The 14,710-nt window shown below is 39.5% G+C and overlaps 1 non-coding gene and 1 pseudogene across 1 annotated transcript; one reads left to right on the top strand and one right to left on the bottom strand.

Moving 5' to 3' along the window:
* Positions 1–374: 374 nt before the first annotated feature.
* Positions 375–13,319, bottom strand: LOC108177331 (BCL2/adenovirus E1B 19 kDa protein-interacting protein 2-like; annotated as a pseudogene).
* Positions 916–987, top strand: TRNAA-AGC (transfer RNA alanine (anticodon AGC)). Its single transcript has one exon. It is a non-coding gene; the product is annotated as a tRNA-Ala (tRNA).
* Positions 13,320–14,710: the final 1,391 nt, after the last annotated feature.

The following is a 14,710-nucleotide window of genomic DNA, read 5'->3' as shown; positions in this document are numbered from 1 at the left end:
CATCTTGTGACCTGACTTTAAGGGGAAGATCAGCTCGATTTTATGATTCACTTCAGGGGAGAAGATACCAGAGACCTGCTGCTGTTTTCTCAATGCCAAGATGCTATAGCTGGGGGGGGGGGGGGGGGTGTTCTAAACTCAGTCAATGGACGTCTATTTCCCTTTCATCTCTGGGTCACAAGGTCGCCTGTGGTCGCCCCACATCCGTCTGACCCTAAATGCCCAGGCCAGCTAGATCTCAGCAAATCACTGGTCTGGAGGCGCCGGGGGCAGGGAGGTGGTTCCGTAGTGGTGAGAGAATCAGAAGAAAATTTAAACAGAAGAGGGTTGAATGCCGTGCCAAAGGGTGGCAAAGGGCAATAGGAAGCTAGCGCTTAGAACTTGGCGTGCTTCTCCCAGGAGGGGGCGCCACGAACGCTGCTGCCGCCTTTCGCTTCCCGCCGGTGCACGCCCAGGTGGTCACCAACAGAGTCTGAAAGCTTCAGGGTCGTAGCCCGCGCGGGTTTGTCAGCGGGAAGCGGGGTGCAGGAGGCTGCCGCAGCCGCGACCCACGCAACACACCCGCAGTTCCCCGCCTGACCCGTCGACCTGGACCTAAATTCCCATGCAGCGTTTATCGCTTTCCGTCTTCCTGCACTGTGAGACCCGTGCCCCAGGCGGGATTTCTCCCTCATCAGCCTCCCTTGCCCACCAGCCCCATGGCAGGTGCACGTCCCTGGGGCATCCGAAAAAGATCCCGAGACCACAGCGGGGACTTTCGGTATCGCGTTCCGTTTTCTTTTCTCCAGCGTAGCGGCGACAGTGTTCGGTATAAAAACTTAAAGAATTGAATTTGCTAAAATAAGACGCCTCCCTCAAGGACCGAAAATGGTAATCACAGGCAATAGAAGTGTTTAGGCCATCATTCTTCCGCGAGGGGGTGTAGCTCAGTGGTAGAGCGCGTGCTTAGCATGCACGAGGCCCCGGGTTCAATCCCCGGCACCTCCACTTTTGTATAAATCACTTTCCTTGTTTTTGGCATGCTCATTTCTCATTTCTAATTCACACGGGACCCAGCTCATTGATTCTGAAATTTTGTTCCACGCTTTCTTCATTTTTAGCACTTTTCTTCTCTCTCATTTCTAATCCGCACGGGAAGCAAAACCGATTCTTATTGTAATTTCGATATTTGTCTACCCCGAAGCCTTAACTCCACCCTTGGGTGGAGACTGGGTGAAAGGGATCCGGGTAGCACCGACTCGGGATTCTAGAACCCGAAAAACAAGCAAGGCACCAAAACAATACACCCAATCCCATTGGTTACCATTGGTTGCATCTCTCAGTCTTACTGAACAGTAAGGACACAGAAGGAAATAAACGCTGTATCCAGGGTGTCCTTGGGTCCCTGGGTTTTCTGAGCTGAGGGAAGGAAACAGCCCTCCGCGCCCTGCTTTCTCTCCTCGTGCCCTCTCGCGGCTGCTCTCTTCCTATTTCACACGTTGTTCCCAACTTTAATCAGAAAGTTTAAAGTAAAATACAGGCTTCGCATCCATTTGGAAGGTCTCTGTTGTGGACGCACGGGAAGCTGCGCGTGGTTAGCTAGTCGTAAAAGCCGGGGTAGGAGGGGAAAGAGAACCAGGATACACATCTTCTTCTCCATCTCTGAAATGAAAGGGTTTATTGAGCCATCACAGATGTTAGTCAAAAAAGGGACCGGTTCCCGGGACAAGTTCCAGCAACTTCTGGTCTCAAGGCCAGATAGCAGTTGGAAAATGGCCTAAGAACTTTTTTTTTCTTTTATGCTTCATCAGAGAATAGATTTATATGCATCTTGGGAGAAATTTGTACAAGTATCAGAAGGAACTAATTTAGCACCTATATAGAACTTTCAGACTAAGAGCATCTTTTATAATGAAAATTCGTGGAGGGAAGGCGGATGTTGTTCACACATTGAACCTTGATAAGTGGGGTGAGGTAACTCCAATCAAGGAGAGTTTGGGGATAGGAGGGTATTCCCTAAGGAGAAATAATTCTTGTTTCTGGGCTGCTCGAAATTGTGAGCTGACTGCAGTGAGCCTAAGGGACTGTGAAGGGATTTGAGTGACGGTTTTAACGTACATTCAAGAACATGAAACAATCTTTGGTTCTTAGCCCATAGTTTGTCGACTGATAACCTCCACCATCTCTCCTTCCCTCCATCTTTCCTCCATTTCAATTAAATTTAGACACCGCAGACATTTCTCTTATCGTTTTGCATTCCTGATTCCATCTTATTTTTGTAAAGTCTACTCATGCTTTCGTGAACATCTCAACATAAATATACATTTTTAAATGTCCTCCACATGCCTGGGCCTCTTAGGGGTCGGGGCATGAACACTAATAGGCTGGTCTGCTTTCACAAGGATGCATCAGGAAAGAAGTTTTTGCAGGCCCTAGCAGGAGGATCCAGAATAGTTTGGTGGGGAATTCTGGGAGCCCAGGTAAACAGAGTGTGAACTCCATGCCCACAATGATATATGCAAGACCAAGAGAGGGCCCAGAGAGCAAGTACCAGGGTTAAGTCTGATGCTGGTTGGATGCTTCAGAGTGTGAAGACCTATTTTTGTTTCACAGTATCCAAAATGGTCCTTCCCAGTCTAATTCTAAGGTTAACAGTTTCCTGTTATCTTTTCCAAAACACCCAGTTTTTTGACTCAGGGGTATATCTATTTTAGAAATGTAACTTGTGTCTGCTGAACATAGTATTAGATACCTGATATTGGATTTTGACAATACCTACAAAATTAGAATGTAACAAGGTAGGAGCTGTCAGAGGAAATCAATCTAAACTTTACATATTTCTCAGATAATGTTATGGTAACAGTTCCAGGGATTTTGTAGCCTAGATCATATTAGGGCTAGAGATAGAGCTTTAGGCTAAAAAGGCTCTTCTGAAAATGTGAAAGTATTTATTTTTTTTAAAAAAAGCATGAATTTGTACTACTTTCTCGGAGTTTTCAGAATGATACAATAAAGTATACATTTTAATGAGAAAATCTTAAGAATTTTACCATTGAAATGGAATTTTCTGTCCATTAAGAGTGATAAAAATATTTCTCAAGTGGAAAAATAAAGCCTACAAGCTTTTAAAAATATTTATTATTATTTTTGAGCAACAGGAATTTTCACTAGTCTCATTTCAAATGCATAATAGCCACAAGTGGCATTAAATAGCTACCATTTGGACAACAGAGATACAGGACATTTCTGTTATTATAAAAAGTTCTGCTTGAGAACGCCAAATTGAATTCTTCTGGAAGGAAAACTTCAGTCCAACCAAAGATTGTAAAGTTTTAGTTTTGAGCATATTAATGATCCATGTTAAATTTTAAAAATTTTGGACAAATGAATGAAAGCCATTTGAAATGTCCTGATAACCCTAGTTTAGTTTTGGGAGTGTGTGTGTGTGTGGGGGGGGGGGGGAGTTAAGATAAACAGATAAGGAAATATTCAGTCACCCTTTAGAGGTTCTTGGCTAAATTTTTTTATGCAAAAATTTTGATAAATTTAAACAATTTTGTCTTTGTCCTTAGGATTGCTTTTGTGTAATAGCAGCTTCGAAATTCCAGGGAACAACTTAGGCACCACCAAATGGCTATCTTGGGAACATCAAAATCTTTTGCTATATAAGAGAGTTTTGAGATGGTTAATCAATATATTCTCTGTTGTTTTTGAGCATGTCCTTCTGAGTTTTTAAAACTATGAGAAATTGTTTTTACAATACAGTAGTTGTTTAGGGAATTTTATAAGGCTTAAAAAGTTCTAGCTTTAGAATGGGCTTCAATATTCCCCATAGAGTTACTTTTCAGATGTTGATTTTCCTCTAATACATCATTAATATTTTTCCATGTTTGATTGAAGTGTCCAAGGCAGTTAAAAATCATTGTTTTCCTATTGTAGCTTTCTAAAATCATATATAACATCAGTATCCTTATTAGCTATTAAATCTTTACCAAGGTGTCATGTTCAAATTGAAACTATTCAGTCTTCTGAATGGATTTGGCTTCCATTATAGTGTTAAGAATTTACAGTATATTCAGGACAAATTATATCTTGAATTTCTAGATAGGCACCATCAACAAACCAGAGTTATCGAATCGGTATACCATAGTCTGAGTTTTCCCCTTTCTTTATCTGATAAAGGGCTCAAGCGTGGCTCATTCGAACACTAATATCAGTTGATAACTGATTCCCTCAGTCTTGTTCACCAACTTTTAAATTCTCTCACATCTGATCTCCCCAGATTACTTGCCTTCAAAAAACTCGGCAGTTGGTACAGGAAACCACCTTATCTAGACCGGATCTTAATAAGATTCATTTTAAATTTTCCACTTTGAAATACTTTTGCTCATACCATACATACCTCTTTATAGTTTATGAAAAGTCAGTAGAATCTGTTTTCTCTGTCTCAGTGTTTCCCTAATTGCTTCTCGGGACAATGTTTAACTCTACGTTTTCCTTAGGAAGATATGTACACCATCCTTGTGATGAATGAGAATCACATGCCATCCATGGCACAGGGAAACAACTTCTGAGACTGGCAAATGACCAATGAGAGACACACTGGTTCCAGATGAATATGACTACTTTGGTTTGTGGGGCGGTGAAATGAGAGGGACACACTGCATTTTTTTAAAAGATTTATTTTATTTTACTTGAAAGGCAACTATAGGGAGAGAGAGAGAGAGGGAGAGAGAGATCTGCCTCTGGTTCATTCCCCACATGACTGTGACAGCTGGGCTGAGCTGAAGCCAGGAGCCTGGAACTCCATCAGGGGATTCAGTGTGTTAAAGCAGTTTCCCACCTACTTGAAATCATACTTCAGGGTAAAAGCCAAGAAAGAACAAGCTGGGATTTAAACATGAGTCTCCTGAGATTCTTTAACCAGAAAGCGAGACAAGTAACAAAGTCTTCACCATCTCTGAACATTTCATCTTTCTTTCTTTCTTTTTTTTTTTTTTTTTTTTTTTTTTTTTTTGTTTAAAACAACCACACAGCACCAGGTACAGTAAATGGAATAAATGATTTGTTCTTCTTTAGGCAAATTATTCACCTCCTATCCTCATTCCTAGTTTTCAGTAGAGGCCCAGAGACAGGGTAAAAATAGATTCTTAGCTTCTAGTCTTCCTTTTATTAAATTCCCTTATGTGTCTCAGATCACTATTCTGTTTCTCATCATTTCACAGATTCCATGGAAATTGGATGAGAATTATTTAGACAGGTGGGTATTCTTTCACACATAAAATGATATTTTTTTTCAAATAACAAGCATACATACAAACATATATTTGGGAAACAGTTATAGATAGGGAGTAAGCATCAGTAGCCAAGGGCCCTGAAGCCTTTACCTAGTAGCTTCCCATGCAGGAGTGCTTCCTTAACTGCTTCAAGGAAGTCTCCATACAACCAGTGGTAGTGCAGTCATCCTAAAGTGGACTTTTTGTCACAAGAAAATGGACACATGGCAGGTGCTTAGTCTTTTTAGTGTCATCAGTCCCACTGCAAAGTAGCAGCCTTTTGACTTTCTTATCCCTAATGGATAATTCTGAGCTAAGGGAACATACAAAAGAAAATGCCAGACGATGAATTGAGCTTATGTGGTAGAAAGTGCTGAGTCTAGACCAATACTGAATCATCACGAAAATAAACAGCGAATTCCTTTTACAGAATGTTAGAAAGTCTTGACATTCTCTTAAAAATCTCCACCTAATTTTGCATACAAAGGTCTTTTCCATCCCCTCACAGCAGAATTACATGGGAGTATCCACATTAAAACATCAAAATTTGTCTGCTTTATTAATATTTAGATAACTTGGGGGTAGTGGTTTGTAAAATGTCGTGCTGGTCTTTGTCTTCCCATTCATCCCACAAGAAGAAAAAGATAGTATCGTGAGAACTTCAGAAAGCTATACTTATATATCTTACTATGTCAGCCCCTTTATTCTTTTGTCATGGCTTTTCTATTTTTGATGTAAAAAGTCCAGGGATAAGAAGTGAACTATTCTGTATGATACTATAATAGTGGATACATGTCTTTATGCATTTGCTCAAACTCAAAGAATATGTAACAGCAAGAGTGAAATCAAATGTAAGTTATGGACTTTGGGTGACAATGATGTGTCCATGTGGGCTTTGTTAACTGTAACCAATGTACAACTCTGATTATGTTGCTAGTGGCGGGGAGGTTGTGGTTATATGGAAGAATGTATGGGAACTCTGCAGTTTTCAGTCAATTTTGATGTAAATCTCAAGCCACTCCAAAAGATAAGCTCTGTTTTAAAAGTCCAGGTTATAAGAAGTTCTAGTGATAGTATATAAGACTTTTCCCCCTTAAAGTTATTGCTTTACAATATGTATACTTAAATGTATACATAATTAAGCATAGGGGAGACAAAAGGGAATGAGAGAGGTAATTAGATGTAGTCTGGTGAGTTTGAATTGTCTTCTAACTTGCACTCAAGGTCAAAGATTTACTATTCCAATAAATGCTTTTTAAAGATTTAGCTGAAACAACATTACTTTGTTATTTCCTTTCCTCCTAACTACTTCATGCATATGCATGAGTAGTGCTGGCAATTTTTGAGATGAGGATAGGAACACTGGTTTCAAGTTTTGAGGAAGAGGTTAGCACTGTGAAGTCATACAAAGTCTGCAGTATGAGCATGTGGCATAGATATGAGGTAATGGATTATACTCTAACCTTCTATTCCTTAAATAAAGTTTTGGTTTGAATATCCTCTATCTAAAATAAAATCTTAGGGTACTATTTACTATTGTAGTTAACATTTTGGAATCAAACAACTAGATTTAAGCCTGACATTACTATTGCTATAGGCAGAGTTACACTTTCATAATACAGGAATTTTCCAGAGATTAAGGTGTGATGGATTTATCTGGCATTCAAGGCTGCTGACTCTAGTTTTCAGTTATAAAAAGTGAAGAGAGATAGAACTCTGGTCCTCATAATGGATCACAAATCACCCTGTTGAAGACAGCAAAAAAGTTGGATGATATATAAAAATAATTCTCTTTAAAACATTAAAATATAATAACCTTATAATTAATTACCTGCTGAGATACAGTAAAAGAGCAGATACAGCACTTACAGTCACTTTTCCCCTGAAGACAGTTGTTATTCTGGAAGCAGACACTAAGAGATCGACTTAGGCTTTCACCAGCCTCAGAGGGTTAGTAGGACAAAATGAGACCCCGGGATGCCCAGCGTGGAGACTTTGGTTATCACTCCCCCACTCTTTGGCTGCTTGCTAGGAGCCAGGAGGAGCTCTGAGTAAGCCTGCGCACTCACACACTGCAGTTTGCCTTACTATCAGGTGTAGCCCATAAAACCCCAAACCTTGACGCTGGCTTTCAGGTGGTCTGGATTGGATTTCATCATGTCCAGGTGCCTGAAGATGCAAAGGAAAACCTTCTCTTCAAGAATAAAACAATGTAGACTTCATATTATTTCTATAAACAAATGTTTTTTCATTGGGGCGCCGTATTCTGTCCCGGTTGCCCCTCTTCCAGGCCAGCTCTCTGCTATGGCCCGGGAGGGCAGTGGAGGATGGCCCAAGTGCTTGGGCCCTGCACCCACATGGGAGACCAGGAGGAAGCACCTGGCTCCTGGCTTCAGATCAACACAATGCGCTGGCCGCAGTGGCGGCTATTGGAGGATTGGAGGATGAACCAATGGCATAAAGGAAGACCTTTCTCTCTCTCTCTCTCTCTCTCTATCCACTCTGCCTGTCCAAAAAAAAAAAAAGTTTTTTCCAAATACAGCATGTAACATACAATCTAATATGTGCACACATGAAGAGATGAGTCTCCATGAAGGAAAATCAATAGAGACAATAGACACCAGAAATAGAACCAATGAGATTTCAGATGTGGAACTATCAGACAAAGCCATAACACACAGCTTACTATGTTCAAAGGAAAAAAAAAAAGCTAAGCTTAACATTTTAAAGAGGGTATTTATGAAAACTGGCAAACAAATTTTTTTAAAGATTGATTTATTTAGGCCGACGCTGCTGCTCACTAGGCTAATCCTCCGCCTTGCGGTGCCGGCACACCGGGTTCTAGTCGGGGCGCCAGATTCTGTCCCGGTTGCCCCTCTTCCAGGCCAGCTCTCTGCTGTGGCCAGGGAGTGCAGTGGAGGATGGCCCAAGTGCTTGGGCCCTGCACCCGCATGGGAGACCAGGAGAAGCACCTGGCTCCTGCCTTCGGATCAGTGCGGTGCGCCAGCTGCAGCCCGCCGGCCGCGGCGGCCATTGGAGGATGAACCAATGGCATAAAGGAAGAGACCTTTCTCTCTCTCTCAAAAAAAAAAAAAAAAAAAAAAAAAGATTGATTTATTTGAAAGTCAGAGTTACACAGAGAGAGAACAAGGAGCTTCCTCCAGGTCTTCCCAGGACTTGGGCCATCTTCTTCTTTCCCAGGCCAAAGCAGAGAGCTACAGCACCAGCCCCTAAAATATTTTTTTAACTTTCCAATTGATTTATTTAAATTCATGAATGCTGCAAAAATATGATGTGCAGCAAATCAAGACATAAGTGATTATATTCCTAACAGGTCAAAGGAAAAGAATAAATTACATCACCTTAGTATATCATGACCAACCTTAGTATTTTTTAAAGGGACTACATCAACACAGACATAAATACTGAATTTCTCACACTGTGAAATGATAGTACTAGACTAGGCAATCCCATCCTCCTAATTGCAAAATGATCACAGTACTTTTGTCTATAAGACATATTGTGAACCTGTGGCAACAAAAATATTTTTGAAATACATATTGAAGTGCTTTAGTGTCTAACAAACTCTGAACTGTGTTCTATATGGACAAGAGCTGTGCTAGTCAGCGGCCCTGAACATCACTGATATTTACTAACTGGGTTTATGCAAATAAACAAGTAAGTAACTGCTAAAAGGACATTAAACTTCAGATAGTCCGCACACAAAAAGTGCAGCGTTCAGTGGAGCAGCTGGTAGTGTATTTTCCAAGTTCTTCCTTTGCTAAATGAAACGCAAATTGAAATTGCAAGTCAGAAGTATTAAACTCCTGATTTTCATCTGGTACTTCATCTGTTAAGTGCTTTATGTGGATTTTCAAAGCATTTTAAAATTGGCTCTCAAAGCATATGAGATTAAGTAAAGGTCTATTATATATAGTTGCAACAAACTGTGCTATTCAAAATTTAGTGTTGCTTCTTACTGTTAACATGTTACTTTCTTTTCAATTAACATTTAGAATTCAAAAGGAAAGTTACATGAGTGGGCCTCAGTACTGATCTAAGCTTTTTGGGAATCTCTGTACTGGGAGAAGGGAGTGATGGGGTCCCCCAGGCAAGTCTTGCACTACCTTAGAACCTCAAGTAGGTAACTCCTTTCCCTCCACAATTAGCCTTCCCATACAAGTCTAAGTTCTTACTCTAAGAAACTCAAGCTACACAATTCCTATTCCCCACCAGATAAACTCTTGAACAGCAAAACAGTAACTTCTAAGTAATTTAATTCTGCCAATTACTCCCTCCCTTCAAGATTTAATTGTGATCTATTTCTGAAATATATATATAGGATAGGAGGGAAAAAAAACCACAAAAACAAAACAGTGTAGCGATGCCTTTTCGGCCTATGTCCTCTTCTCACCAGACTGAGTTATGTTATTTAAATAACTTACGTTATTTTATACATACAGCATGGGAAAAGGATGAAGCTTCTGTCATCTTGCATACAATTTTGCCAACTTCATCAAGAAACCGTACTATTCTACCAGATATACATCCTAACACTGACTGATCTAACAACTGAAGAAATCTACCAAGCCACATTTGCATGAAGTCGAACACTTCCCCAAATTCCTGAGCTCTCACTTTATGAACAGCTGCATAATAATGCTGAGTCATTTGAAAAAAGTCTCTTTCAAAAAAGCAGCTCCTTTACCTTTTAGAATACTGTAAAATTTGAAGAGACTCCAGCATAGAAATTATTAGACATCTCAACATTCAGTGCAGTTACTAAATCGTGATGTCCTTTTTGAAAGATTACATTAATGTTTACCAACTGTGATGGAACCCAGTCTCAACCTTTAATCTGACACGGTGATGACTAACCCTCTCTGTGCAAACTTGCTTCTGTGTGGACAAGCAGAGCAAAGCAAATATGGATTCTTTTCATAGCTGATATCACATTCTCTACCTCAATCTACAGTCTCCTTATGCACATACTATGTATAACTGCCAAGTTTTCCTGCTGGATAAGAGAAACCGTGCTACCAACTGCCGTATATAGTATTTCCCTTAAGAGGGACTCATTGCTTCAGTGGGGCCTTAGCTAAGTCTTTATCCCTTTATAAAGGTTTTCTTCCTCTTACTTGATTTATCTTGCTTTCCAAGAATGCAGCTGGACTTTGCTTAGAATCATACTTCTTCATACATTATTAAGCTTAAACTGTGGGGTCCATAAAATCCTCCCTTGGTGCTTGTTTAGGAAGATAATCAAACAGAACGCAGAATCAAATTATTTCATACCTCAGTGGACAAACTTCCAACTAGAAAGGAACACTCAGTCTACATCTAACAAAAACAGGGATAGAAGCATCATTTTGGCCAGTTAAGTTAGATCCATGGCCCCAGGAGAAAGATGAAATAAAACAATTACATGTGCTTCTGCCTCAATCAGTAATGGAAAATTAAAACTGAATATAGGAACATGTTACATAGCTACAAATTACAAATAAGCTTAATAAATGCTTTTCTTTTACACCACCAGTTATTATGTTAAAGTCTTACAGCTCTGAAACATTTATTGCCACATCCCTATAGCAGAATCCACTTAGGTGAGGGTTAAAGCAGGTATCCTTTAATCTCATGATTCACAGAACACCTCCTTTGTTATAAAACAAGTGTTACATCATTGTTCCCTCTAAGTTTTAATGTTCTGACAGAATATAGGCTACTTCTCCTTTAAAAGAAATCGGAAAAAAAATAATTTTGCAGTAAGTTGTATCCATGGTTAGGAACAATGGCTGCAAAAGCAAAAATCAATAAACACAATACAGAGTTGAACTATTCTTTGTGTTTCTCCTACTGAACCAAGTACTTAACATGGTGGAGAAACCGCCTATTAAAAAGGCCAGCCCATTTTGAAAACACACAGATGAAAGGCTACTTAATATAGACTACAAATATAGAATATAATGACAATTGATTTAGACATGATCTTTTATTCATAATCTTCACATAGTAAATCCAGAAGGAATGCCTAAATTGTTATAGTTTACTCCTTCAACACAGTGTCTCTAAGATTGTAGTCAGCAATAATGGTTTGGGTTTAGTTTGCTGTAACTGGCATCGCCAGATTTGCCAAGAGCCACTGGATCCAAGTTGAGTCAATTGGCTGCTGGGGATTGCCTCACCTGGAGAGCCTCCAGCATCTCCCATCACTGTATTTCAGTTACCACAGTAAGTTCGTGACTGAGGGGGACAAGAAGTAAAATTCCCTTTTGTAACAAAAACGTCATACTATAAATGACAATACTGTATATATGCTTAGTAGAAGATAGGATAAACCTTAAAGGCTTCTGTTCTCTTAAATTTTTTGCTGCTCTAGGCCAATCTTTTGTAAAACACATAAAAGGCTGGAGAGTAGTGTGACCTTCAAGTCTGGAGGATATTAAATTTACCAAACACATGAGTCACTCAAATATATGATACGGTGTTAGACCCATCTGTTGTTTTTGAATGATTCGTTACGCAATTGAGCTCAAAGTAGAATTTATTTGAATATACAGGTATTTACCAAATGAAACAAGGAGTGTATATGCTTATATTAAGCATGTCTATCATCCAAAACAGCGTGATGCTTTAACCTAATTTACAGTACTGTCAAAGATAATTCAACAGAAACTTGAAGACAGACCATCTCTGGCCAGATCAAATCACTAAACTCAAATAACTGATGTGGAAGTATTTGGTAAAGTACCCCGAGTGAGCAGTTTAAAAATCAGCCCATTTTCATAACTTATCATTCTCTGCAAAACTTCACAGCATTCACATCCATGGAAGACAGCAATACCCTGGACATACAACTTATTTCACATTAGTGAACAAACCCAAGATTTTATGAACTTCTGAGTTTGGACCAGAAGATAAAATGTCTCATATATACATATATACAAACTCCAATTCTTAGCCTCTTAAGTCCTCTAATTCTAAAAATGGCTTTTAGACTTTAAGTTTAAAAAGGAAAAAATGTGCAATGCACTTGTGGCTGCACTTTGAGTTAAGGAACAATACCTGTTAAGTTAGACAATAGTTGATGGTACTAATCTACTTAGATTATGCACATGACCTTTGGGTATTCATGAATATCAGTCTGACGGTCCATCACCTTGTGAGAAACTTAATTTTCTAAGTTAACCAGGAAATGTATTTAACCATTTACAAAATAAAACAAATTCTAATATGCACTGATCTTGGGGCCAGTGTTGTGACATAGAGGGTCAAGCCACCAACTGCAGCGCTGGCATCCCATATGGGCGTTGGTTCGGGTCCTGGCTGCTCCACTTCCAATCCAGTTCTCTGCTATGGCCTGGGAAGGCAGTAGAAGATGGCCCAAGTGCTTGAGCCTCTGGCACCCACGTGGGAGACCCGGAAGAGGCACAATGATTAGAGACTTCAGGTTTTTTCATAACCTTCTATCAATCTGTTGATAGCATTTCCTGAACCATCCCAGACTGGGCATCTTCCTTCACGTTGTTGCACCATTTAAATAAACTATCATGTAATTTTCTGCTACTAACATCTCCAAAGTGCCAATAATATATTTAAAGAGATTGTCCATCAGAAATCTATAGTTAGGTTGATCACTTTCTGGCATAAGGCTGACAGCAAACAACAATGGCATTCAATCCATCCCCATAATATCCTCCATGGCTGATAACTTTTTTAAAGGGTTTGATTGCTTTCATATCAACCCTATGGTCCTGTTCCCCAGTCCTGAACATAGACCAGCATTGTCTCTCTTCTTTTTCCTCTGTTGCTGTGTATTCAATAACTGAGCCTTTCCTAATTATTTAAGTAGTTTTGGGGTTTTGAAAGGTCATCCTCCCACTCAAACTCATTACTGTTCTCTGATGGCTTGCTCAAGTCATCTAAATCAATCACCTCACTTTCATCCAAGTCGTCTGACAACACAGCACCATCACTAGGATCCGGTGTCAGGCCAATGTTTGGAGTCATTAATTTCTTTCTTTCTTTAGTTCCATTAACTTCTAGTGAGCATTGGAAAAACTTCATCTACCATTCTTAAAGTTCTACACCTTCCATCCTTAGCCTGGATTCAATGTCAACTACAAACCCCAGATAATCAGGAGAGCCAATGTCCTCCCAGAGGAAGCCTTGGCCTCCTCGTCCTCTTCTACCTCCAGGCCGGCAGCAAGGTGCTGACTGCCAGGTCACAGAAGACCATGCCCAGAGTTGCCCGCTCCTCTCGGTCAGTGGTAGAGAATCCAGCTTAGTCCCCGGCCGCAGCTCCAGTGGCAGCAGATCAAAAATTTATTTATAATGAAAATATACATTAATCAAAATTAAAAGTTCAAAAGACAAATTAAAAGCTATTTAAATATGACTACAGAGTATTAGTGAACTGGAAAAGAACTCAGAAGAAATTATCAAGAAGAAAGCATGGAGATACAAAATAATGTACTGGTGGAAGAGAGGGTAAGAAGATTTAATATTTGTGTTATTAGAATACTTAATGGATAAGAGAGAATAAAGCAGAGATAATATTTGTGGAGATAATAACTAAGATGTGGAGATGTGGAGGACATTGGGAACTCTGATCTAGATACTCTCTCAAAGGAAAATGATTGCCTAAATTTCTGGGAGTGTTACCAACACTCCAAGGTCAATCTCAGATGCAGAAAACAAATGTTCCAAAAATTTATATTGCAGTGGAGATATAAGGGCCTGCCATTTTGGCTTACCACAGGACTATTCTGAGAGGGTATATATGAGAATACTTCAAAAAAGTCAGTGGAAAAATGAAAAGATAAATTTATTTGGGTGCAGAAATTTTGAAATTCATGCAGTTTTTGAGAAAATGACTCATTTTTTAAATGAATTTTTGAAAGCCCTATGTATCCTGCAGGGCTCCCTATGATATTGGCTAGGAAACTGGCAGTTTTGTGTGTCAGTTTAGCTCAGTTTTCCAGTCCGATAGCTCCATTCACAGTGCTCAGACCATGGAATTAATTCATAATACAAAAGGAGCATTGTTCACATGCACCATTGGATCTCTTGGATTCCAGCCAACTGGTCCACATAGATTTTGAACTTGTCAGCTTTCAAAATCACATGAGCCAATTCCTTACTAAAGATTTCTCTCTCTCCATCCTTCTCTCCCCTCTTAATTTTTCTTTCTCTCTTTCCATCTGCCTCTTTCTCTCCATCTATTTCTCTCTCTCTCAACAGGATGATTCATAGATTGTTTCTTCAGAAAACACTAATACAAGCCTTGTGAATTTTTCATCTTAGTTATTGTACTTTTCAACTCTAGAATTTCCATTTGGCTCTTTTTATAAGTTATAATTTCTGTCTTTTTACTAATATTAATTATTTCATGTGACATTGTCATTATTTTTTTCTTTATGCACATTTTCCTTGACATTAAAGAGTTTTTCTTCCCT

Source organism: Oryctolagus cuniculus, chromosome 5 (assembly GCF_964237555.1).
Source record: "Oryctolagus cuniculus chromosome 5, mOryCun1.1, whole genome shotgun sequence".
In the NCBI taxonomy this organism is placed as follows: Eukaryota; Metazoa; Chordata; class Mammalia; order Lagomorpha; family Leporidae; genus Oryctolagus; species Oryctolagus cuniculus.
Note: the sequence above shows the minus strand (reverse complement) of the source record. Positions and strands in the feature narration are given on the sequence as shown.